General features: G+C 48.3%; 1 protein-coding gene across 1 annotated transcript in view; it reads right to left on the bottom strand.

Moving 5' to 3' along the window:
• LOC138296470 (serine/threonine-protein phosphatase 2A catalytic subunit beta isoform) overlaps positions 1 to 27,452 on the bottom strand; it is a 171,060-nt gene that overhangs the window by 60,496 nt on the left and 83,112 nt on the right. The window lies entirely within an intron of this gene.

Genomic DNA, 27,452 nt, shown 5'->3' with positions numbered 1-27,452 from the left:
TCTTTACAGTATAACTGGAGTCCAATGTTAATTTACAAGGTAGCAGTTCTTCAACTTAAGGTAGATTCTAAATACCAAGCAAGGACATTAAAAAACCCATCGTTTATGAACACATTCCATAGTATGTCTGATTCAATTGCAGCTGACTGGGAAAATCTACTAATGTGTGCAACATTTATTCATGGAAAAATACAAGGGCCTTAATAAGAAATATGAGCAACAATAAGTAACAAAACCCAAAAATTTGATGGAAAAAACCAGCAGAGAACGCGTATACAATAAACAATGCAGCCTATTTGAATGCTGTATTTCGCAGCTTCACATGAAGGAAACAAGGGAAGCACAGTCGGACAGGCAGCAACTATGGGAAGTTGAAATTGCACACTGCTCCTTTAAGGAGCCAGCAGTTTCCCCTGTTCATCGTGTCTTGTGTTGGCAGTTGCTCCAAAGCCTCAGGTCTTCGGATAGACCTATTTAGAGCCTTATTCATCAGTTTACTATCCAAAAACCTAGGCTGGAAGAAGACTAGGGTGTTATGAAATATGAAGAATCTTATGATGCGAAACTAGGATTACAAATAGGATTTGCAATGCATCATACTGTCTTCAATGATAGTCTGTCAAATACTAGACTAGGAAGCATATCCCCTGGCTATGGGGCCTTTAGGCAAATGGATGGTAAACAGTACATATGTAACAGCAGGTAAGTTTTAATCCAATGTATTGCACCTTTTGAGTGACAGCTATGGTGAAAGTAAACACTTGAACCCAGCTCGTTGTCCTGCAGATATCTCAAACAGATACATTTGTACTGGAAGTAGGTGACATTTCCTCCCCCCCGCTCCCCCCCACCCCCCACCACAGCCCCCCCAGCAGAATGAACCTTTAGCTGGTCTGTTAGCATTTTATTAGGTAACAGTCTACACACAGGATACAATCCATCTGGCCTTTTTAAAAGGTAGGGAAAACGGTTAAAATAGGGTCATCCTAATGTAACCCAGTAAGTAGCTCTCTCTCCTGGAGAAGAAAATTGGTTACTTACCTGTAACTGTAGTTCTCCAGTATTGCTATCTTTCATAGAGTCACATGGTGGGAGTCCTATGGTAACCTTAAACATACATAGCAGTAAGGGTATTATACTAGGCCTCAATGGCCTATACAAGTACTGTTATAGCCTACCCATGTTCTTTTATAAAATAAAAGAAAACTAAAAAAAAAACCTGAACTACAATCAATCAGAACACTCCCAATAGAGGATGTTTCCCTCAGATTTTCCCGTACATGTGTGAAGTACATTGTCTTAGAAATAAGGGGAGCATCTTTGGGGAGGAGGGTGGGTCGCATGTCAATCTATGAAAGATACCAATACTGGAAAATGAAAATGTCACTTACCCAGTGTACATCTGTTCGTGGCATCAGTCGCTGAGATTCACATGGTATGCATGAGCTCGCCATCTGGTGTTGGGTCGGAGTGTTACAAGTTGTTTTTCTTCGAAGAAGTGTTTTCGAGTCACGGGACCGAGTGACTCCTCCTTCTGTGCTCATTGCGCATGGGTGTCGACTCCATCTTCGATTGTTTTCCCCGCAGAGGGTGAGGTAGGAGTTGTACTATAGTAATAGTGCCCGCGCAATGAAAAATGTAAGTATGTACCTATTAAAGGATTAAATAATATATATACAAATGTTCAAAATTGAAGGTAACTTCTGAACTGCTACAGGCTTCCGGGGAGGTGGGTGGGTCCATGTGAATCTCAGCGACTGATGCCACGAACAGATGTACACTGGGTAAGTGACATTTTCAGTTCGATGGCATCTGTCGCTGTAGATACACATGGTATGCATAGACTAGTAAGCAGTTAGTTCCCCATAAGCAGTGGTTTAGCCTGTAGGAGTAGAAGTTGTCTGAAATAGAGTTCTTAATACAGCTTGACCTACTGTAGCTTGTTGTGCGGATAGCACATCTATACAGTAGTGTTTGGTGAATGTGTGAGGCGTAGACCAAGTGGCTGCCTTACATATTTCCTGCATTGGGATGTTTCCTAAAAAGGCCATTGAAGCACCTTTTTTCCTTGTTGAATGTGCCCTGGGTGTAATGGGCAGTTGTCTTTTTGCTTTAAGGTAGCAGATTTGGATGCATTTAACTATCCATCTGGCTATACCTTGTTTTGATATTGGGTTACCTGCATGAGGTTTTTGGAATGCAATAAATAGCTGTTTAGTTTTTCTGATGTTTTTTGTTCTGTCAATGTAGTACATTAATGCTCTTTTGACATCTAATGTATGTAGTGCTCTTTCAGCCACAGAATCTGGCTGTGGGAAAAAAACTGGTAGTTCTACCGTTTGATTTAGATGGAATGGTGAAATAACTTTGGGTAAAAATTTTGGATTAGGTCGTAGGACGACCTTATTTTTATGTATTTGTATAAAAGGCTCTTGTGTTGTGAACGCTTGAATTTCACTTACTCTTCTTAGAGATGTAATGGCGATGAGAAAGGCAACTTTCCAGGTTAGGAATTGTATTCCGCAAGAGTGCATGGGTTCGAAAGGTGGGCCCATGAGTCTTGTTAGAACCACGTTTAGGTTCCATGAAGGAACAGGTGGTGTTCTTGGTGGTATAATTCTTTTAAGCCCTTCTATGAATGCTTTGATAACTGGTATCCTATACAAGGAAGTTGAATATGTAGTTTGCAGGTATGCAGATATTGCTGCAAGGTGTATTTTAATAGAAGAGAAGGCTAGCTTTGCTTTTTGTAAATGGAGCAAGTAATTTACTATATGTTTTGGAGTTGCGTCTAGTGGTTGTATCCGATTATGATGACAGTACCAAACAAATCTTTTCCACTTACTTGCGTAGCAGTGTCTAGTGGATGGCCTTCTGGCCTGCTTTATGACTTCCATACAATCTTGGCTAAGTTGTAAGTGTCCGAATTCTAGGATTTCAGGAGCCAGATTGCTAGATTCAGCGATGCTGGGTCCGGGTGTCTGATCTGTTGGTTGTGTTGCGTTAACAGATCTGGTTTGTTGGGCAGTTTGATGTGTGGTACTACAGACAGATCTAGCAGTGTTGTGTACCAGCGTTGTCTTGCCCACGTTGGTGCTATTAAAATGAGTGAGTTTGTTTTGACTCAATTTGTTTACTAGGTAAGGGAGGAGAGGGAGAGGAGGAAAAGCGTAAGCAAATATTCCTGACCAGTTCATCCATAGGGCATTGCCTTGGGATTGCTTGTGTGGGTATCTGGACGCGAAGTGTTGGCATTTTGCGTTCTCTTTTGTTGCAAATAAGTCTATTTGTGGTGTTCCCCAGAGTGTGAAGTAGGTGTTCAGAATCTGTGGGTGGATTTCCCATTCGTGGACTTGCTGGTGATCTCGAGAGAGATTGTCTGCCAGCTGATTCTGGATCCCCGGAATAAACTGTGCTATTAGACCAATTTGATGGTGGATTGCCCACTTCCATATTTTTTGAGCTAACAAGCTTAACTGCGTTGAATGTGTTCCTCCTTGTTTGTTTAGATAATACATCGTTGTCATGTTGTCTGTTTTGACAAGGATGTATTTGTGGGTTATGATTGGTTGGAAAGCTTTTAGTGCTTGAAAAACTGCTAATAATTCTAGATGATTTATATGCAGTTTTGTTTGATGTATGTTCCATTGTCCTCTTATGTTGTGTTGATTGAGATGTGCTCCCCACCCTGTCATGGAAGCATCTGTTATTACGTACTGTGGCACTGGGTCTTGGAAAGGCCGCCCTATGTTTAAATTTATACTGTTCCACCATAGAAGCGAGAGGTAAGTTTGGCGGTCTAGCAACACCAGATCTAGAAGGTGACCCTGTGCTTGAGACCACTGTGAGGCTAGGCACTGTTGTAAGGGCCTCATGTGCAGTCTTGCGTTTGGGACAATGGCTATGCATGAGGACATCATGCCTAGGAGCTGTAGTATTGTTCTTGCTTGTATTGTTTGGTTTGGAGACATGTGTTGAATGACCCTGTTGAAATTGTGGATCCTTTGTGGAGTTGGCGTTGCTACTCCTTTTGTCGTGTGTATTATGGCTCCTAGATATTGCTGTACTTTGCTTGGCAGAATGTTTGATTTTGCAAAGTTGACGGTGAACCCTAGTTTGTAGAGGGTTTGTATGACTTGATTTGTGTGGTTTGAGCATTGTGTGAGCGAACTGGTTTTGATTAGCCAGTCGTCTAGATACGGGAACACATGTATTTGCTGCCTTCTGATGTGTGCAGCGACTACTGCTAGGCATTTTGTGAATACTCTTGGAGCGGTTGTTAAACCAAAAGGCAATACTTTGAATTGGTAATGTATTCCTTTGAATACAAACCTTAGATATTTCCTGTGTGATTGATGTATTGGTATATGGAAATATGAGTCCTTGAGGTCTAGGGTTGTCATGTAGTCGTGTTTTTTGAGCAATGGTAACACTTCTTGTAGTGTGACCATGTGAAAGTGGTCTGATTTGATGAATGTGTTTACTACCCTGAGGTCTAGAATTGGTCTCAGTGTTTCGTCCTTTTTTGGTATCAAGAAGTACAGTGAATAAACTCCTGTGTTTATTTGTGTGCTTGGTACTAATTCTATTGCATTTTTTTGCAGTAGTGCTTGAACTTCTATCTCTAGAAGCTGTGAATGGTATTTTGATAAATTTTGTGATTTTGGTGGTATGTCTGGAGGGAATTGCATGAATTCTATGCAATAACCATGTTGGATAATTGCTAGGACCCATGTGTCTGTAGTTATTTTGTCCCATGCTTCGTAATATTGACGCATCCTCCCCCCCCCACTGGTGTTGTGTGGGAGGGGTGAGTGACGTGTGAGTCACTGCTGGTTGGTAGTGGTTTTGGGGCTTTGAAATCTTCCTCTATTCCTAGGGAATTGCCCCCCTCTATACTGGCCCCGAAAACCTCCCCTGTACTGTCCCTGGTAGGTGGGCGGTGCGGACTGTGAGGTGCTAGCTTGTTTGGCCTGACCCCGAAACCCTCCTCTAAAAGGTGTTTTGCGGAAGGTGTTATAAGATCCTCTGCTCTGCGGGGAGTAGAGTGCGCCCATGGCCTTGGCAGTGTCAGTGTCCTTCTTGAGCTTTTCTATGGCTGTGTCGACCTCCGGACCGAACAGAAGTTTTTCGTTTACTGGCATGTTAAGCACTGCCTGCTGAATTTCTGGCTTGAAACCAGACGTTCTGAGCCATGCATGCCTACGGATGGTAACCGACGTATTAATGGTCCTTGCGGCCGTGTCTGCTGCATCCATGGAGGAGCGTATTTGATTGTTGGAAATGTTTTGACCCTCCTCAACAACCTGTTTTGCTCTTTTTTGCAGATCTTTTGGGAGATGTTCAATGAGATGCTGCATCTCATCCCAGTGGGCTCTGTCGTATCGCGCTAGCAGCGCTTGTGAATTTGCGATGCGCCACTGGTTTGCTGCTTGGACAGCAACCCTCTTCCCGGCTGCATCGAACTTCCTGCTTTCTTTATCTGGGGGAGGTGCATCCCCAGAAGTGTGTGAATTTGCCCGTTTTCTGGCAGCCCCTACCACCACAGAATCTGGTGGCAGCTGAGAGGTGATGAATACAGGGTCCGTAGGAGGCGCCTTATACTTTTTGTCCACCCTAGGCGTCACTGCCCTACTTTTAACTGGCTCCTTGAAAATGTCCTTTGCATGGCGTAGCATGCCTGGGAGCATCGGCAGGCTTTGGTAGGAGCTGTGGGTTGAAGAGAGGGTGTTAAATAAAAAATCATCCTCTACTTGTTCCGAGTGTAGTTCCACATTATGGAATAGTGCTGCTCTAGCCACCACTTGTGAGTAGGCTGTGCTGTCTTCCGGTGGTGATGGCCTAGTTGGGTATGTGTCTGGGCTGTTATCAGACACTGGTGCGTCGTACAAGTCCCACGCATCCTGATCTTGGTCATCGTGGCTCATGGCGGTGTGAGCTGGCGAATGTGACGGGGTGTAAGTTGGCGAAGCCGGAGTTACAGGTGGAGGCGAGGGAGGAGGTGTTACCTTTTGTGCTGTTTGTTGCTGAGGAGTAAACTGAAGCGTTCTCTTTCGTTTGACAGGTGGAAGGGTACTGATCTTCCCAGTCCCCTGCTGAATAAAGATACGCTTTTGCGTGTGATCCACGTCAGTGGATTGCAGTTCTTGTTCAAATCTATGTTTCTTCATTTGTGAAGACATAGAATGCTCTTCAGTATAGGAGCCTGAAACAGGGTCTGATGTCGCTTTTTTCGGCTCCGAAAACCCTGTTGATTGTTTTTTCGGCTCCGAGGTAACCTTCCTCTTTTTCTGTGCCGAAAATTCTTGGCCTCTATGGTCTTCGGCGCCACTGTCTCTGCGTCGATCCGTGTCGACACCGAACTCTCGGTGTCGATGCTTCTGTTTAGCACTCTCTCGGTCCCGAGGAGGCTGCGTGCCGGTGTCTCGACCGAAGTCGGACGATCTCGACACTGAATGGGCCTTTTTCGGTGCCGATCGTTGGTCACCGAGAATTTGGGTGGAGCCATGGCCGGTTGGCAGAGGCGTCCCCTGGGCCTTCTTTCCTTTTTTAAGTTCTGATCTCGACGTCTTACTCACAGTTTTTGTAGAGTCTAGCTCGTCGGAGTCTGAATCCTGGATGGAAAAGGATTCCTCCTGTTCCTCTTCTGTCTCGAACTGTCGACGCTCCTTTGGCGTGGACGCCATCTGCAGTCTTCTCGCTCGACGGTCGCGCAGAGTTTTTCGGGACCGGAACGCCAGACAGGCCTCACAGGATTCTTCGCTGTGCTCGGGTGACAGGCACAGGTTACAGACCGAGTGTAGGTCCGTATAAGGATATTTGTTGTGGCATTCGGGGCAGAATCGAAACTGGGTCCGTTCCATCGGCGTTGTTCTCCACGCGGTCGGGCCGACTAGGCCCCGACGGGGTGCCGAAATCTACCCCGAAGGGCACCGAAGCGCTTCGATGTTCAACGCGTCGTCGTATGTGTCTATCTCGAACCGGATCGCAACGATACCGTCGAAAATCTTCCGGTTTCAGCTATCTTTCCGTTCCGAAACTCGGAGCGACAGGAACACGTCCGAACCCGATGGCGGAAAGAAAACAATCGAAGATGGAGTCAACGCCCATGCGCAATGAGCACAGAAGGAGGAGTCACTCGGTCCTGTGACTCGAAAACACTTCTTCGAAGAAAAACAACTTGTAACACTGCGACCCAACACCAGATGGCGAGCTCATGCATACCATGTGTATCTACAGCGACAGATGCCATCGAACCTACAGTTACGGGTAAGTAACCAGTTTTCTTCTCCACTATTGGATCTTTCATAGATTCACATGCTTGAATTAGAGTAGCGAGCAGTAATATTGTTTAATCTAGCCATAACATCCATAACAAGAGGAATGATGCTATATTCAGCTATTAGAAAGCAATATACATCTGTATTGGGAATGATGAACAAGTTACTTACCTTCGGTCTTTTTGGATCCAGCCGATGGAGTCGCTCCTCTTCTTTAGAGGGATGTGGTGGTGCAAAGAAGGTGGGTAGGGTGATACTTTGACCCAGATGGAAAGGGGTTACCACCTTGGGGAGGAAAGAGGCACAAGTTCTGAGAACCACTTTTTCAGGAAAGATTGTGAGATACGGTGGTTTTGATGACAAAGCCTGTAGCTCACTAACTCTTCTGGCAGATGTAATTGCCACCAAAAAAGCTGTCTTAATAGTGAGCAGCCGAAGAGGTCAGTTATGCAAGGGCTCGAAGGGAGCACACATAAGGAAGGTAAGAACCAAATTAAGATCCCACTGGGGCATACCAAAAGGCACAGGCGGGAATAGATGTACAAGCCCTTTCAAAAACCTCTGTACTATAGGTAATTTAAACGGATAGTTGATCAGGCAACTGAAGAAAAGCCGATAAGGCTGCAAGATAGCCCTTAAAAGTCCCCCAGGAGGAACCCTGCTGGGCGAGAGACAAAATAAACAGAAGGATGTTAGACAGAGAAGAAGAAAGAGAATCAATAGACCTCTCTGAACAATACGAAACAAAACATTTCCAACAGCAGGCGTAGATCGACTTAGTAGAGGGACGCCTGGCTGCCAGAATGACATCACAGTCCTCGGGAGGGAGGTCATAAACCATCAACTGTTGCCGCTCAATCTCCACGCATGAAGGTGCAGAGTTGACCGGTTCGGGTGGAGAACCTTCCCCTGCTGCTGCAACAGAAGATCCTCCCGAAGAGGCAGTCCGATTGGAGGATCGATGCTCATTTTGAGAAGCTCTGGATACCAAACTTTCTGTGCCCAATCCGGAGCCACTAGGATTACTTGGGCCCGGTATTTCTTGATTTTCTTGAGAACTCTGGGCAGAAGTGGTATAGGCAGAAAGTCGTACAGGAGGCCTGAACTCCACTCGCGACGAAAAGCGTCGCCTAGCGATAGCCCTCTTGGAAACTCCAACGCGCAAAACTGCTGACATTGCGCGTTCTCTACGGAGGCAAACAGATCTAACCAAGGCTCGCCCCCACTGCTGAAAGAGTCCTTGCGCCACCTCCGGATGGAGACACCATTTGTGATCCTCTAAGCATTTTCGGCGGAGTTCGTCTGCTCTGGCGTTCTGAGAACCTGCCAGGTGTTGAACCACCAGGGTCATGGCCTGCTGTTCCAGCCATGTTCAGAGACGTAAAGCCTCTTGACAAAGGGTCCACGACCCCACACTGCCCTGCTTGTTGCAGTACCACATTGCGGTAGTGTTGTCCGTGAACACCTGCACCACCTTCCCTTTCACAACAGGAAGAAATGCTTTTAATGCTAGCCGGATCGCCCGAAGCTCCAACAAGTTGATGTGGAGCCTGGATTCCGCCGGAGACTAGTGACCTCTGATCTCCACCTCCCCCAGATGACCGCCCCATCCCAGAAGTGACGCATCTGTCACTACCGTTAGATCTGGTTGGGTAAGGGAGAGGGGTCTGCCCTTGACCCACTCGCAGTTCACTAACCACCACAGCAGATCTTTTGCAGTCCCCTCCGAGATCTGAACTACGTCTGTAAGATTTCCCTGATTTTTGCCCATTGGAACTTCAGGTCCCACTGCAGAGCCCTCATGCGCCATCTGGCATGCTTGACCAACAGGATGCAGGAAGCCATGAGTCCCAGCAGCCTCAGAGTCTGTCTCACCGAGATCCAGGATAGAGGCCGAAACATCGGAATCATACCCTGAATATCCTTGACCCGCTGATCGGAAGGATAAGCCCGATACTGCACTGTGTCCAGAACAGCTCCGATGAAAGTGAGCTTCTGAGAGGGAGTCAGGTGTGACTTCGGCACATTTATGGTGAACCCCAGCAAATGCAAGAGGTCCGCCGTCGTCTGGCGGTGGGTGACAAGAGCCTGGGGCGTAGGAGCCTTCAACAGCCAATTGTCTAGGTAGGGGAAGACTGAGATCCCTGACCTGTGCAAATGAGCTGCCACCACCGCCATCACCTTTGTGAACACCCGAGGGGCACTCTGCCCAGCGGGATCGCGTGGCAAAAATAGAGAAAAAGTAGTCCACAAACCCAGCGAGCCTCGCATGTTTTCTGTACTTGGTTGCTGCGCTCGAGGAGGGCTAACCACCGGAAAAGGCATGACGTATACGTGCCTTCCACTAATCAAAAGGAGTGAATTCTAAAAGGCAAGACAACTTGCCAATGAAAGAAACTGACGTGATGTCGACGGGGCTCCGAGCCCTTTTCTAATACCTAAAGCGTCTCGCTAGCGGTACGCATGTGCAAGCATGCGACGCAAGCTCGACCCTAAAAAGTGTGACAACAAGGCTTCGTCACAGCCATGCTTATAGGCTGGGACCGGAACACTACAAAGGTAATGATATTGGGTGGGACATACACATGAAAGGGACCCCTTGTGCTTGCTCCCTTTTTAACAACATCTTTAAAACCCCTTTCTTATCTTGTCAGATATACAATAATTCCCAGTCAGTGGTAATGGAATAATAACATAAAACAGTTTAAAAGGAAATGGTTAATCACCTGTAAGTAAACGTTACTTGGAATTCTAGTTCTGCATTGAAGGTATTCTTAATGAAATTGTGAAACTAGAATAGTCCTTTCTCCCTGCAGAGATATATCATGACAGTCCAGCTTAAACTGCATTTTTGAGTATAAAGCTACAGTAGTATAATTTTTGTTATGAACCATAATGCAGCACTTAATGCAGTAAGCCATAAAATGAACAATGACCCAGAACCCTGCTGCAGAGAAAAGTGCCAGCAAGTTCAAAATGCATTAGCTGCACTCAGGATACACTATAGCTTTAAGAAAGCCAGCAGCTTTCATTACCCAACATGCACTGCACTGGCAGTTTGCTTCACAGGCTCAGTTTTATTTTCCGGCTCATGCTCACAGGATCTTATATGACTCCAGAGGTTTTACTTCTATTTCTGGGGATTTTTAAAAAACTTTTTTTGAGAAGTCATTACCAAGAACGTCATTCAACATTTTTTGAAGGTTTAAAGATTTCTCTAAAATGTTTCCAACTTAGGAATTTTCTTTTCCTTCAGTATGTCTCCCCTGTGTGACATATCCCAAATATGGGAGGAAAGGCTTCTTCAGATCCTCAAGACATGTGCATGATCTGTCTGCCATCCTTCTACACTGTTAAAAACTAATTGCCACAAAACGTCAAAACGAGCTCTGGAGGACAGGGAAGACGTTCACCTTAGAAAACTGGAAAACAGATGTAAGGAAATGCCTCCTTGGCATGGTTACCCCCTGACTTTTTGCCTTTGCTGATGCTATGTTTTGATTTGAAAGTGTGCTGAGGCCTGCTAACCAGGCCCCAGCACCAGTGTTCTTTCCCTAACCTGTACATTTGTTTTCACAATTGGCACACCCTGGCATCCAGGTAAGTCCCTTGTAACTGGTACCAAGGGCCCTGATGCCAGGGAAGGTCTCTAAGGGCTGCAGCATAACTTATGCCACCCTGGGGACCCCTCACTCAGCACAGACACACTGCTTGCCAGCTTGTGTGTGCTAGTGAGGAGAAAAGGACTAAGTCGACATGGCACTCCCCTCCGGGTGCCATGCCAACCTCACACTGCCTATGCAGTATAGATAAGTCACCCCTCCAGCAGGCCTTACAGCCCTAAGGCAGGGTGCATTATACCATAGGTGAGGGCACCAGTGCATGAGCACTGTGCCCCTACAGTGTCTAAGCAAAACCTTGGACATTGTAAGTGCAGGGTAGCCATAAGAGCATATGGTCTGGGAGTCTGTCAAACACGAACTCCACAGCACCATAATGGCTACGCTGAAAACTGGGAAGTTTCGTATCAAACTTCGCAGCACAATAAATGCACACTGATGCCAGTGTACATTTTATTGTAAAATACACCCCAGAGGGCACCTTGGAGGTGCCCCCTGAAACCTTAACCAACTACCCGTGTAGGCTGACTGGTTTTAGCAGCCTGCCACACTCGAGACATGTTGCTGGCCACATGGGGAGAGTGCCTTTGTCACTCTGTGGCTAGTAACAAAGCCTGCACTGGGTGGAGATGCTTATCACCTCCCCCTTGCAGGAGCTGTAACACCTGGCGGTGAGCCTCAAAGGCTCACCCCCTTTGTTACAGCACCACAGGGCATTCCAGCTAGTGGAGTTGCCCGCCCCCTCCGGCCACGGCCCCACTTTTGGCGGCAAGGCCGGAGGGGATAATGAGAAAAACAAGGAGGAGTCACTGACCAGTCAGGACAGCCCCTAAGGCAACCTGAGCTGAAGTGACTGACTTTTGGGAACCCTCCATCTTGCAGATGGAGGATCCCCCCCAATAGGGATAGGAATGTGACCCCCTCCCCTTCGGAGGAGGCACAAAGAGGGTGTAGCCACCCTCAGGGCTAGTAGCCATTGGCTACTGCCCTCCCTGACCTAAACACACCCCTAAATTCTGTATTTAGGGGCTCCCCTGAAGCAAGAAGAGGACTGCTGAGCTGAAAAACCCTGCAGAGAAGACAGAGACACCAACTGCTTTGGCCCCAGCTCTACCGGCCTGTCTCCCCCCTTCTGAAGAAACTGCTCCAGCGACGCTTTCCCCAGGACCAGCGACCTCTGAATCCTCAGAGGACTGCCCTGCTCTAGAAGGACCAAGAAACTCCCGAGAACAGCGGCCCTGTTCACCAAAGACTGCGACTTTCCAAAGAAGCAACTTCGAGACAACTGCGTTTCCCGCCAGAAGCGTGAGACTTGCAACTCTGCACCCGACACCCCCGGCTCGACTTGTGGAGAAACAACACTTCAGGGAGGCTTCCCCGGCGACTGCGAGACCGTGAGTAGCCAGAGTTGCCCCCACAGCGACGCCTGCAGAGGGAATCCAGAGGCTCCCCCTGACCGCAACTGCCTGACTCTCAGATCCCGACGCCTAGAAAAGACTCTGCACCCGCAGCCCCAAGGACCTGAAGGATCCGAACTCCAGTGCAGGAGTGACCCCCAGGAGGCCCTCTCCCTTGCCCAGGTGGTGGCTACCCCGAGGAGCCCCCCCCCCCCCCCCATCGCTGAAGAGACCCCTTGGTCTCCAATTACTTTCTATTACAAACCAGACGCTTGTTTACACACTGCACCCGGCCGCCCCCGTGCTGCTGAGTGTGTACTTTCTGTGTGGACTTGTGTCCCCCCCGGTGCCCTACAAAACCCCCCTGGTCTGCCCTCCGAAGACGCGGGTACTTACCTGCTGGCAGACTGGAACCGGGGCACCCCCTTCTCCATTGAAGCCTATGCGTTTTGGGCACCACTTTGACCTCTGCACCTGACCGGCCCTGAGCTGCTGGTGTGGTAACTTTGGGGTTGCTCTGAACCCCCAACGGTGGGCTACCTTAAAACTTGAACCCCGTAGGTGGTTTACTTACCTACAAGAACTAACAAACTCTTACTCCCTCTAGGAACTGTGAAAAATGCACAGTCTAGTTTTAAAATAGCTATATGTGATTTATTTGAAAAGTATATATGCTATTGTGATTATTCAAAGTTCCTAAAGTACTTACCTGCAATACCTTTCATTTGAAGTATTACATGTAAAATTTGAACTGGTGGTTCTTAAAATAAACTAAGAAAATATATTTTTCTATACAAAAACCTATTGGCCTGGAATTGTCTCGGAGTGTGTGTTCCTTATTTATTGCCTGTGTGTGTACAACAAATGCTTAACACTACTCCTTTGATAAGCCTACTGCTCGAACACACTACCACAAAATAGAGCATTAGTATTATCTCTTTTTGCCACTATCTTACCTCTAAGGGGAATCCTTGGACTCTGTGCATACTATTCCTTCCTTTGAAATAGTGCATACAGAGCCAACTTCCTACAACAGAGCTAAAGAAAAAAAACAGAGAAAAAAGGTTGAAGGCCTCTTCGGCTACAAAAGACCTTCCAGGAATAGGACACCCAAAGAGGCAGACAGAGGGAGGAAACACATCAGAGGCATCATCGTTCCGGAAACTAAGATCGCAGGAGAGTACTGGGAGATGTCAAAGCCACCAGCCCGGACTTGCCCACCATCAAGAGGTTCTACGGCTCTGACCGTGTCTGATCTGGTGCCTCAGGTATCGCCCACTACAACTCAGATTTCAAAGATGCCAAGGTGTATCATACTAGCGCAGGATTTGTTGTGAGTGCCTTTAAAACCAGTCTCTATTGCCTTTACCAGACACTCCAGTTTTAACTTGGCCTATTGTTCAGCTAGCTCCGTCCACATCACAAAGTGAGACTGGTCAGGATGTTCCAGTTTCTCCACTGAATCACAGATCACATCCACATGTGTACTTCAGTGTTTTGGGGTTCCCACAAGAAGGCAGGACTATTCAATGTTCATGACTATCAGTGAGAATCCTACGATGTAGGTTAACAGTTCTAAACCTTAAAATATTTTCTTGATTGACATGCCTGCCATTATTTTGCCATCCAGTGCATGGCACTGGTCCTCTTTTTAGGTCAAACTTGCAAGGCAGCACATGGGCTCTCTAATGCAGGAAATACTGTGAGCTTACCAAGATGTTAAGGTGGGTTGGAGCCCCTGCCCACTGCTTAACTTTGGTTGGTTTTCCTATCAATCTGAGTGCTTCTTATTCATGTCTTAGCTTACTAGTCTTGGGTTTCTCTCTCCCGTGCAGAACAGTCTCTTAACAGTTTCTTTTGAATGGATAGCTTATTTATGTCCACTGCTTGCTTTTCCAGTTCTATTTTTTTCATTTGGGTTAGGGACTCATGGAAGTGCATGTGTTTTCCAGCTGCCTCCCTCATTTACTTCTCTTTCCTTGTCCTCTACTGCTCTCACCTACATGCTTTTCTCTGCACCCCTCTATAATAATCCCGTTAACTAAGATTTTGCGCCTACGAATCCCTCTCCTCCCTTTTCATTGTTTCATAATTTTATAATTGTGTTTTGCTTTCACTAGTATCACAAGACCCCCTCATGCTGAAAAGTGCAGCCAACTGAATATAAAAGATTTTCATGCCCTTCCAGTCTAGTGAAGGCATTCAAGCTCAAAAGAGTTCAGTATTTTACTCAAGAAGCTAAAAAAACATAATGCAAAAGTTATGATCTGTTCATGCAGGGAAACAGTGACTGTCCTGATTTGGAGGCTTGAGCGGTTGCTCCCAGCCTTCTTTCACAAGAGCAAGGGGGCCCCTAAATGGATGTCCAAAAATAAATTTAAAAGGCTGTAGCCCACTTCCTTCTGAGGAACCTCCCGATAGGCAAAGAGGAGACAGGATAATAGGACAGCCCTTGTCCTCCAGAGTACACCTCTCAACTAGTTCATTTGTTTGTGGATGATAAGGGGTGGTGAATTTATAAGGTACCCCCACATTCCCTCCACATGGCTTTAAGGTACGCAGACATGAAGTTTTGCACCCTTGCCTGAGACTATCTATTTCTTGTGAAATGCAATACTTAACGTGGAAAGTTGCATTTTTGATCGCCATCACATCTCTAAGAAGAGTGAGCGAGATTCAAGCATTTACCATACAAGAACCATTTATTCAGATACATAAAAATAAAGTAGTTCTGAGAACAAATCCTAAATTTTTACCAAAGGTTATCTCACCGTTCCACTTAAATCAAACAGTAGAATTACCAGTGTTCTTCCCACAACCAGATTCTGTAGCTGAAAGAGCACTACATACATTAGACATCAAAAGAGCACTAATGTACTACATTGACAGAACAAAAATAATTAGAAAAACAAAACTATTTATTGCCTTTCAAAAACCTCATACAGGAAATCCAATTTCAAAACAAGGCATTGCTAGGTGGATAGTTAAGTGTATTCAAACCTGCTATCTTAAAGCAAAGAGAGAGCTGCCTATTACACCAAAGGCACACTCAACCAGAAAGAAAGGGGCTACCATGGCCTTTCTAGGAAATATTCCAATGAACGAAATATGTAAGGCAGCAACATGGTCTACGCCTCATACATTTACCAAGCACTACTGTGTAGACGTGTTAACTGCACAACAAGCCACAGTAGGTGAGGCTGTACTAAGAACATTATTTCAAACTACTTCAACTCCTACAGGCTGAACCACCGCTTTTGGGGAAATAACTGCTTACTAGTCTATGCACAGTATGTGTATCTGCAGCTACACATGCCATCGAACGGAAAATGTCACTTACCCAGTGTACATCTGTTCGTGGCATGAGTCGCTGAAGATTCACATGCGCCCACCCGCCTCCCCGGGAGCCTGTAGCCGTTAAGAAGTAGATCTTGAACATTTGTACATTTGTAAATATATTACTTTAACCTTTATTATGTACATACGTATTCATTCCATTGCATGGGCACTATTACTAACATACACAACTCCTACCTCACCCTCTGCGGGGAAAACCATCTAAGATGGAGTCGACGCCCATGCGCAATGGAATCGAAGTGGGAGGAGTCCCTCGGTCTCGTGACTCGAAAAAAGACTTCTTCGAAGAAAAACAACTTGTAACACTACATAATCTATTGCAGTCCTCAAGACCAAGAGGAGCACACTCAAGAATTACTTGGTGAGACCAAAAAGGCAACGGGGAGGCGGGTGGAACCGTGAGGAATCCACAGGTAGCTAATGTATCCACCAGAAAAGTCATTACTGAAGGTAAGTAACTCGTTCTTCTGATGGATACAACTACCTGTGGATTCCTCACCTAATGAATAGAGTCCCAAAGCAGTACCGCGCCCGGTGGTGGGTGCCTGTATGGTCAAACCAAGAAATCCTGCAGCACTGACCGTGCAAAATGGCCGTGCCTTCTGACCTCAGAGTCCACGCAGTAATGCTTTGCAAAAGTGTGAAGGGACGACCAAGTTGCGGCCTTGCAGATGTCGACCACAGGAACACCTCTAGCCAAGGCCGAAGTGGCCGACTTAGCCCTGGTGGAATGAGCTCTAATACCATCAGGAGGATCCTTCTTTGCTAAAGAGTAACACATTTTAATGCAAAGAACAACCCACCTGGAGAGTGTTCTCTTGTGGACTGCCTTTCCTCTCCTCTTGCCCACGTATCCGATGAAAAGCTGACCCTCCAGCCTGAAATCCTTTGTTCTGTCTATGTAAAAGCTTAACGCCCTCTTTGGGTCCAAGCGATGTAGTCTCTCTTCTTCCTTTGAAGGATGAGGCGGAGGATAGAACGTGGACAGAGTAATTGTCTGGGCCAAATGGAAGGGTGAAACAACCTTCGGAAGGAAAGCAGCCTTGGTCCTCAACACCACCTTATCCCCGTAAAAAGTTGTATAAGGGGGTTTCACTGACAAAGCCTGCAACTCACTCACTCTCCTTGCAGATGTTATAGCAACCATGAAGACTGTTTTAAGAACTAACAATCTTAAGCGGCAAGAATGCATAGGTTCAAAAGGGGACCCCATAAGGAAAGTTAGGACCAAGGACAAATCCCATTGAGGCATAACGAAAGGATTTGGAGGATATTTATTCATAAGGCCCTTCAAGAATCTAAGTACTATAGGAGATTTAAATAACGAAGGTTGGTCTGGAAGACAAATGAAGGCTGACAAGGCAGACAAGTAACCTTTAATAGTAGCCACTGCACAACCCCTCTGTGCTAAACACAAAGCAAAAGATAAAACATCTGACAAATGAGCACGTAAGGGATCAATCTGTCTCTCTCCACACCATACCACAAATTTAGACCACCTATTAGCGTAGACAGATTTAGTGGAGTGTCGCCTGGCCGCTAAGATAACATCCACTACATCAGGCGGGAGAGAGAAGGAACTCAGGTTGCCCCGTTCAATCTCCAGGCATGAAGGTGAAGACTCTGGAGGTTGGGGTGTAAAACCTGCCCCTGCGACTGCGAGAGGAGGTCTACCCTGAGAGGGAGACGGAGACGGAGCGGAGGGCACAGTGAGACTTGGAGAAGGTCGGAAAACCACACCCTCCTTGGCCAATCCGGAGCTATTAAGATTACCTGGGCCCGGTCTTGGCGAATTTTCCTCAATACTCGAGGAATCAAGGGTATGGGGGGGAAACGCGTAAAGCAACTGGTCGCACCAGGTTCTCTAAAACGCGTCCCCCAAAGCTCCCTGCACCGGATACTGGAGGCTGCAGAATAACGGACAGTGCGAGTTCCCCGGGTGGCAAACAGATCTAGCCAAGGAAACCCCCACAACTGGAAGATTAGACGGACTTGATCTGGATGGAGACGCCACTCGTGGTCGGCCGAGAAATGGCGACAGACTGTCCGCACGTACATTCAAGACTCCGGCCAGATGATTTGCTACCAAGCAAATCCGATGGTCCTTCACCCGGGACCATAGCCGAAGAGCTTCTCTGCAGAGAAGGTACGACCCCACTCCTCCCTGTTTGTTTATATACCACATCACGGTAGTATTGACCGTCAGGACCTGAACCGACTGACCGCGAAGGGATGGGAGGAAGGCCTTGAGAGCCAGACGTACAGCCCGTAACTAACAGATTGATATGAAAAATCTGTTCCTCTGGAGACCAAAGCCCTTTGATCTCCAGGTCCCCCAGATGAGCTCCCCACCCTAGAGTGGAAGCATCCGTTATGAACGTGGTCACTGGTGGAGGCTGCGTGAACGGCCTTCCTTGGGAAAGATTGTCGTCCGCAACCCACCACTTCAAATCCGTGGCAGCATCTATGGAGATCCTGACAGAACCTTCGAGATCTCCTCTGTGTTGAGACCACTGCCTTCGGAGGCACCACTGAAGAGCCCTCATGTGCCAGCGAGCATGCGTGACCAACAGTATGCAGGAGGCAAACAGACCGAGCAGACGAAGGACCTGGAGGACTGGAATGACCGCTCCACTTCGAAACATTGGAACCAACTCCTGAATATCTGGAAGCCGCTGAGGCGGAGGAAAGGCTCAATCCAATGTTGTATCCAGTACTGCCCCTATGAACAGGAGGCGTTGAGAGGGCTCTAGGTGAGATTTGGGCACGTTCACTGAAAAGCCCAGGTCGAACAACAACTGGGTTGTCGACTGCAGATGATGCAACACAAGCTCCGGGGACTTGGCTTTGATCAACCAGTCGTCCAGGTAAGGGAATACTGCTATCCCCTTCCTTCTGAGCTCTGCCGCAATCACCGACATCACCTTCGTGAAGACTCGAGGTGCTGAAGGAAGACCAAACGGGAGGACCGCAAACTGATAGTGCTGCGACCTCACCACAAACCGGAGATACTTCCTGTGCACTTGAGTATCGGGATATGAAAGTAAGCATCCTGCAAGTCGACAGACACCATCCAATCTCCCTTGTTCAATGCCAAAAGCACCTGAGCTAGGGTCAGCATCTTGAACTTTTCCTGTTTGAGGAACCAATTCAAAATCCTCAGGTCCAGGATTGGTCTCAACCAACCATCCTTCTTGGGAATCAGGAAGTACCTTGAGTAACAACCTTTACCCTTTTCCTGCTCTGGAACCAACTCCACCGCGCCCTTTGAAAGGAGGACTTGAATCTCCTGTTCCAACAACAGGAGGTGTTCTTCTGAACACTAAGATGGGTGGGGCGGGATGGGGGGGCGGAAACTCCCAAAAGGGAAGGGTGTAGCCTTTTCCCACAATGCTGGTAACCCAGGTGTCTGATGTGATGACCTCCCACTTGTGAAGAAAATGCAGTAACCTTCCCCCTACAGGAGAGGAGTGAGTGGGAATTGGTGGAAGCCTAAAGCTGCTTCCCCTGCTGCACCCCTCCAGAGGACGAGGAAGAGGCAGAGTGCTGCTGAGAGGCTCCTCTGGTACGGACCCTACCCCTCCCTCTAAATGATCTAAAGGTGAGAGAGGAGGTAGGTTGTTGGAATTTTCCCCGAAAGGAAGAGGAGGATGAGCCACGACCAAATTCTCGAAACCTCCTAAAAAATCTGGAGGAGGCAGAAGAAGCGGCTTGCAGTCCTAACGACTTGGCCGTGGCCCTGCTTTCCTTAAACCTCTCCAAGGCCGAATCTGCCTTGGCACCAAAAAGTTTGTCCCCATCAAACGGGAGGTCCAACAGGGTCGACTGCACATCCGAAGAGAACCCTGAGTTGCGAAGCCAAGCCTGTCATCTCGCAACCACCGCCGTGCCCATCGCTCTAGCCACAGAGTCCGTTGTATCCAACCCAGATTGGATAACCTGGGTTGCAGCAGCCTGAGCATCCGACACGAGATTCAAGAGCCCTTGAGGAAGCTATGTATGCGAAGATGTTATCTCGTCCATCAGAGCATAGATGTACCGCCCCAAGATACACGTAGCGTTGGTGGACTTTAACGCAATGCTACAAGACGAAAACACTTTCTTTGACTGAGAGTCCATCTTTTTGGAGTCTGTCCGCCGGCACTGTTGGAAAAGATCCAGGCGCAGATCTTGCAGAACAGGAAGCCTGGACCGCCAAGCTTTCCGGCGTAGGGTGTCTGGAAAGAAAGCCAGTGTCAGATGGTGCAGCCTGATACCTCCTGGCCACAGACCTATTGACAGCCGAGGAAGATACCGGCTTCTTCCAGACCTCCAATACCGGTTCAAGCAGCGCCTCGTTAAATGGCAAAAAAGGCTCTGCCGATGTAGAGGCCGGATGTAAGACCTCAGTCAGTAAATTTTGTTTCGCCTCAGCCACCGGCAGAGGAAGTTAGCCGCCTTCCTTATCACAGCATGAAAAGTGTCTGCCTCTTCAGTATACTCCCCTGGAGATGACAAGTCCCACTCAGGGGAAGTATCAAGGCCACTAGCTGTATCCAGTCCATGAAGACCTTCGCCAGAATCCTCAATTTCTCCTTCCTCCAGGACCCGTTGATAATCTTATTCCTCCAAGAGACGGAGAGCACGTCTCCTCGAATGTAACCTCTCCTCAATTCTCGGCGTCGACATGGCGTCTGCAGAAGTCGAGGAACGACACCGATCCCCGGATCCGTCCGACGCCGGGTCAGGCGCCACAGGAAGCTTCGACACCGAGCCAGGAGTCGGATAAAGAGAAGTGTGTCTCAGAGTCTCAGAAGGCCCTGCCGGGGTCACTGGCCGAAACCCCGAAGCCGATGGAGCCGAAACCTCTGGAGCCACCGGAGCCGAGCCCACATTCCCCAAGGGGAGAAAGGGCATGAAGGGCGCTGGCCGCAACGGCGCCGGAGCACCCAAGCTGAAAGCCAACGGACCCGAAGGACCAGTCGGAGCACCGCCTGGAGCCATCTGCTGGAAGATGGTAAACATCGCATTTAAAAATGCGGTATTATCGGCTCCAGGGGCCGGGAAAGCCAGATACTGGGGTGCCTGGATCGAAGGCGACCCCGACGCCGTCGGTGAGAACACCTGAGGCTGTGGCACCTCAAACACTGAAGACGTCTGCCCCGGCTAAGTCGGTGAAGCCGGAGAAGGCAACGGCGTCGATGGATGAGGAGTGACTGTGGGACTGACCTCCCAAGTCTTCCGACGCCGAGCCGATCTCGATCGAGACCTCTCCTTGCTCGAATGGCACCTTGAGTCCAGACGGCGCCGGGAGTCTCGATGACGTCGATGAAACTTCGGCGAGGAGGATTTTCTATGGTGTCTCTTCTCCTTTCTCTTAGACTTCGCCATAAAGAGTTTGGCCTCTCGCTCCTTCAGGGCTTTCGGATTCATGTGTTGACATGAATCACACATGGCCACCTCGTGGTCGGAACTCAAACACCACAAGCAGTCCGAATGTGGGTCAGTAACCGACATTTTGCCCCCACACTCTCGACAGGGCTTGAAACCAGACTTCCTCTGAGACATAGTAACCTCAGAGAAAAAACACGCAGCAGAAAAACACACTAACTCGAAAAGCAACAGTAGCTCCCTCGAAGATAACCGTTTCGAATGGCACGGAAAAAAGGGAACTGACGTCGGCGAGGACTTCTTATTGCCTGTATGACGTCAGACGGCGTTGCGTGGGCAAATGTGACGTCCTCGTCGATGTGCAGAAGTTAGGAAGAAGATTTCCGTCGAACGCTGGCGCCATGGGAGTATTCATTAGGAGAGGAATCCACATGTAGTTGTATCCTTCAGAAGCTGTCTCCTGCCCTGTGGCTTTTGTTTTTACACATGATGAACCAAGGCTATTTAAAGCTGGAGGAAGAGGATTTATTGCCACCCCCAGAGGAGTATTGTGGGCCTGATGAAGACTATTTTTGCCCCCTCCCTTACCCCATTGATGACCTGCTTCCTTCTTGTGGTCACCCCAAGTGTGAGATTTCCTGCTCACCCTGGTGCGGACCCACTTGTCTGCCTACTTTTCCAATTCTTGGGGAGAGGTCAGATCAGAATCCACCAGGTACTGATGCAGCTGATCAGAAATACAGTTGCTCAAAATGTGCACTGTCAGAATTAGATTGTATAAGTCCTGATAGTCACTTACTTTTCGCCCATGCAACCAGCCCTCCAGAGCTTTCACAGAACAGTTTACAAAATCTACCCAATCCTGGGAGGAATCCATTTTGTTTTCCCTGAACTAGATTCTGTATAGTTCAGTGGTCAAACAAAAACCATCTAACAGTGCACTTCTTAAAGCTGTATAATTGAGACAGCTTCCTCTCGGACAGTAAGGAGTTGGTCTCGGTCTTTGTCAGAGGAGAGCCAAAAAGGTTGCTGTCCATGGTCTTTGGGGGAACTTATGAACTTTACAGGCCCTCTCCAAAGCAGTGAACCATTTGTAGATGTGATCTCCCACCTTGTAAGGTGGAACTATCTTGCTCAGTTTCCTGTAATCATACATTCTCCCTGATTCTGGTGTCCCTGAAGATCAAACTGCTGCCACTATGGGGTGCTAACCCCAAACCCTGTATTTCCCTCTCCACTGCCAAGGCCTCCCTATCTAGGGCCAGCTACTGCTGCTGCAGTAGTGTCAGCCTGGCTTCCCCCAACCTCAGTTTCCTAAGCTCTCTGTCGAAGGAATCTTCCTGAGGTGGAGCAGTGGGTCCCCTCAGATACCGAGGAGACATGGGAATGGACAGAGGAGGATCTATCCCTCCTCCTGGGAACCCTTTGTATCAACCGTCTAGGAGTAAAGGTGGGTTTACTGGAAAGACTCTCCTTCTCACTACCCATTGAGCTTCTAACAGGGATGTCGTGTTCCCCATGTTCCTCCTGATCCCTTCCAGTGTAGCCTAAGTCTACCCGGTCTAGAACTCGAAGGTCAGCTTCTACTTCTTCCCCCTCCTGCCTGCCAGCATTGTCCTGGTCAGCCTGGAAGAGTAAGCCAAGTGGCGTAGGTATATCCAACTACTCTGACAACTAGGCTCCAGGAACGTTTGGAGCAAGGGCTATGCTAGATCCCTAGCTTACCCAAACTTAGGAGACTAGAAATCCTAACAACTAAGTGTAGTGTGTACCTAGCAGCTAGTAATGGTTTTTCCTGTGGAAAGTAACCAGTGACAGAGTGGTAAGGCACTTGCAAGTATCTTTTCCCACCCCTGCACCACCAATGTAGGAAGCTGGCTTGGTGCGTAGTAAGGACCTATGGTGGTATTACCTTATATCAGTTCCAAGTATAACCTATTAGTGAGGTGTAGAAAGTGTCTAGGAAGCCAGGACTCTCTAGAGGTAGCTGTGGATTAGCAGCCAAGACTTATCTAGGAGACATGCAAAGCTTCTGCAATACCACTACAGCCACACAGCACTTACACACATGAAAGAACCACACAGTGTTACAAAACATAAAGGTACTTTATTATTGAAACACAACCACTAAAATAGTGTATAGGCAATACTCCACTAGAAGGTGAGTAAGCACACTATTATATACACATTAGAAGTCAGTGATTAGCATAAAAAGCAATAGTAAATAGTAAAACAATAGGAAATAGCAAAGGTCCTGGTCCTGGGGGGAAAACCAAATCATATACTAAGTAAGCGGAATGTGAAAGGCAGTCCTCCACCAAAGGAAGTGGAATCCATAGAGGGGAGCTGGGGGAACTAGGAACCACAAAAGATAAGTACCAGAGTACCACCCCCCCCCCCCCTTACCTCCTTCTCTCCTGGTTGCTGGGGTGGGGGTAAGTACCCGGTTTTGCCCCATACCCACAGGAGAACTTTGGAAAAGGACTGTGCAGGACCCAGACAAGACCGGGGGGAAAAAAAAAAAAACAACCAAAGGTGGATCCTGACAGAAGAGGACCTGCAAAAGAAGGGGATCAAGTCCAGTTAGAGTTGGAGTGTCTGCTGTGGCATGAGCCACTACCCACCCTTCTGTGGATGCAGGACCAGGCCGATGGTGGATGAAGAAAGTCAACAGTGTAGCACAGGAGCAGAAGAGTAGTTCCAGAAGTGATGCAAGTAATGTCCCACGTCGGCAGTAGTGATGCAGTCAGTCAGTGGTGCTGGAAAACCACCAAGTTTTGGCAAATGTAAGAGTTGGTGAAGAAGGTTTTGCAAGGCTGAAGAGAACCAGCAAGGTCCGGGGTACTTGACCCTCAGCAGCTGGGTGAGTCATAAGAAACAGAGGCATCCCCCAATGGCAGCAGGCACAGACTTAGGGACACTCAGCACACCTGGAGAGGAGCCCCAACACGCTGGAGCAGCAGGCAGGGTACTGTGCTTTGCATGGAAGAGTGATGGAGGCCAGGGCTAAATGGCTCATGAAGATCCACTGGAGGAGGAACTAACAAGCCTTGGTAGGTGCAAGAGTAGAAGTGCACAGGGGTACTGTCCTGCAAGGAGAGGCAAGGGCTTACAGTCTCCCAGGTTGGGCAGCTGGTAGAGAGGATCAAAGGGACCACTCCAGCCCACCACCTGTGATACAGGATCCACGCAGTTCCTGAGGAGAGAGGATCCACGCAGCTGGTCGTCACTGCAGTTGGTGCCTGCGGATGCAGGGGGATTGACTCCTTTACTCCATTCCTTCTTGTGCAGGTTGAAGACTCGTTGCCCTCAGAGGAAGCACAGCCAGGCAAATGTTGCAGTTGCTGGAAGGAGCCGGAGAAACAATGTTGCAGAGAGGAGTTGTCGCTGGAGATGCAGATTGTCAGCTCCTGGAGGGTCCAGTTGAAGTCCCAGTGGCCAGAAGAAATAAACAATGCACAGGAGTCCTGCCAGAATGGAATCTTGAATGTTGAATCTGAAGACCTACCTGGGAGGGAGACCCTAAATAGCCCAGCAAGTGGTATTGGTCACCTAGCAGGGTGACTGTAGGAAGTTGGCTCTGTATGTGCTATTTCAAAGTAAGGAATAGCATGCACAGAGTCCAAGGGTTCCCCTTAGAGGTAAAATAGTGGTAAAAATAGATAATACTAATGCTCTATTTCGTGGTAGTGTGGTCGAGCAGTAGGCTTATCCAAGGAGTAGTGTTAAGCATTTGTTGTACATACACATAGACAATAAATGAGGTACACACACTCAGAGACAAATCCAGCCAATAGGTTTTTATATAGAAAAATATCTTTTCTTAGTTTATTTTAAGAACCACAGGTTCAAATTCTACATGTAATATCTCATTCGAAAGGTATTGCAGGTAAGTACTTTAGGAACTTCAAATCATAAAAATTGCATGTATACTTTACAAGTTATTGACAAATAGCTGTTTTAAAAGTGGACACTTAGTGCAATTTTCACAGTTCCTGGGGGAGGTAAGTTTTTGTTAGTTTTACCAGGTAAGTAAGACACTTACAGGGTTCAGTTCTTGGTCCAAGGTAGCCCACCGTTGGGGGTTCAGAGCAACCCCAAAGTCACCACACCAGCAGCTCAGGGCCGGTCAGGTGCAGAGTTCAAAGTGGTGCCCAAAACGCATAGGCTAGAATGGAGAGAAGGGGGTGCCCCGGTTCCGGTCTGCTTGCAGGTAAGTACCCGCGTCTTCGGAGGGCAGACCAGGGGGGTTTTGTAGGGCACCGGGGGGGACACAAGTCCACACAGAAATTTCACCCTCAGCGGCGCGGGGGCGGCCGGGTGCAGTGTAGAAACAAGCGTCGGGTTCGCAATGTTAGTCTATGAGAGATCTCGGGATCTCTTCAGCGCTGCAGGCAGGCAAGGGGGGGGTTCCTCGGGGAAACCTCCACTTGGGCAAGGGAGAGGGACTCCTGGGGGTCACTTCTCCAGTGAAAGTCCGGTCCTTCAGGTCCTGGGGGCTGCGGGTGCAGGGTCTCTCCCAGGCGTCGGGACTTTAGGTTCAAAGAGTCGCGGTCAGGGGAAGCCTCGGGATTCCCTCTGCAGGCGGCGCTGTGGGGGTTCAGGGGGGACAGGTTTTGGTACTCACAGTATCAGAGTAGTCCTGGGGTCCCTCCTGAGGTGTTGGATCGCCACCAGCCGAGTCGGGGTCGCCGGGTGCAGTATTGCAAGTCTCACGCTTCTTGCGGGGAGCTTGCAGGGTTCTTTAAAGCTGCTGGAAACAAAGTTGCAGCTTTTCTTGGAGCAGGTCCGCTGTCCTCGGGAGTTTCTTGTCTTTTCGAAGCAGGGGCAGTCCTCAGAGGATGTCGAGGTCGCTGGTCCCTTTGGAAGGCGTCGCTGGAGCAGGATCTTTGGAAGGCAGGAGACAGGCCGGTGAGTTTCTGGAGCCAAGGCAGTTGTCGTCTTCTGGTCTTCCGCTGCAGGGGTTTTTCAGCTGGGCAGTCCTTCTTCTTGTAGTTGCAGGAATCTAATTTTCTAGGGTCCAGGGTAGCCCTTAAATACTAAATTTAAGGGCGTGTTTAGGTCTGGGGGGTTAGTAGCCAATGGCTACTAGCCCTGAGGGTGGGTACACCCTCTTTGTGCCCCCTCCCAAGGGGAGGGGGTCACAATCCTAACCCTATTGGGGGAATCCTCCATCTGCAAGATGGAGGATTTCTAAAAGTTAGAGTCACCTCAGCTCAGGACACCTTAGGGGCTGTCCTGACTGGCCAGTGACTCCTCCTTGTTTTTCTCATTATTTTCTCCGGCCTTGCCGCCAAAAGTGGGGGCCTGGCCGGAGGGGGCGGGCAACTCCACTAGCTGGAGTGTCCTGCTGGGTTGGCACAAAGGAGGTGAGCCTTTGAGGCTCACCGCCAGGTGTGACAATTCCTGCCTGGGGGAGGTGTTAGCATCTCCACCCAGTGCAGGCTTTGTTACTGGCCTCAGAGTGACAAAGGCACTCTCCCCATGGGGCCAGCAACATGTCTCGGTTTGTGGCAGGCTGCTAGAACTAGTCAGCCTACACAGACAGTCGGTTAAGTTTCAGGGGGCACCTCTAAGGTGCCCTCTGTGGTGTATTTTACAATAAAATGTACACTGCCATCAGTGTGCATTTATTGTGCTGAGAAGTTTGATACCAAACTTCCCAGTTTTCAGTGTAGCCATTATGGTGCTGTGGAGTTCGTGTTTGACAGACTCCCAGACCATATACTCTTATGGCTACCCTGCACTTACAATGTCTAAGGTTTTGTTTAGACACTGTAGGGGTACCATGCTCATGCACTGGTACCCTCACCTATGGTATAGTGCACCCTGCCTTAGGGCTGTAAGGCCTGCTAGAGGGGTGTCTTACCTATACTGCATAGGCAGTGAGAGGCTGGCATGGCACCCTGAGGGGAGTGCCATGTCGACTTACTCGTTTTGTCCTCACTAGCACACACAAGCTGGCAAGCAGTGTGTCTGTGCTGAGTGAGAGGTCTCCAGGGTGGCATAAGACATGCTGCAGCCCTTAGAGACCTTCCTTGGCATCAGGGCCCTTGGTACTAGAAGTACCAGTTACAAGGGACTTATCTGGATGCCAGGGCCTGCCAATTGTGGATACAAAAGTACAGGTTAGGGAAAGAACACTGGTGCTGGGGCCTGGTTAGCAGGCCTCAGCACACTTTCAATTGTAAACATAGCATCAGCAAAGGCAAAAAGTCAGGGGGCAACCATGCCAAGGAGGCATTTCCTTACACAACCCCCCCCCAAACGAAAGAGGATGAGACTAACCTTTCCCAAGAGAGTCTTCATTTTCTAAGTGGAAGAACCTGGAAAGGCCATCTGCATTGGCATGGGCAGTCCCAGGTCTGTGTTCCACTATAAAGTCCATTCCCTGTAGGGAGATGGACCACCTCAACAGTTTAGGATTT

Source organism: Pleurodeles waltl, chromosome 1_2 (assembly GCF_031143425.1).
Source record: "Pleurodeles waltl isolate 20211129_DDA chromosome 1_2, aPleWal1.hap1.20221129, whole genome shotgun sequence".
NCBI lineage: Eukaryota > Metazoa > Chordata > Amphibia > Caudata > Salamandridae > Pleurodeles > Pleurodeles waltl.
This window is presented reverse-complemented; position numbering and strand designations above follow the sequence as displayed.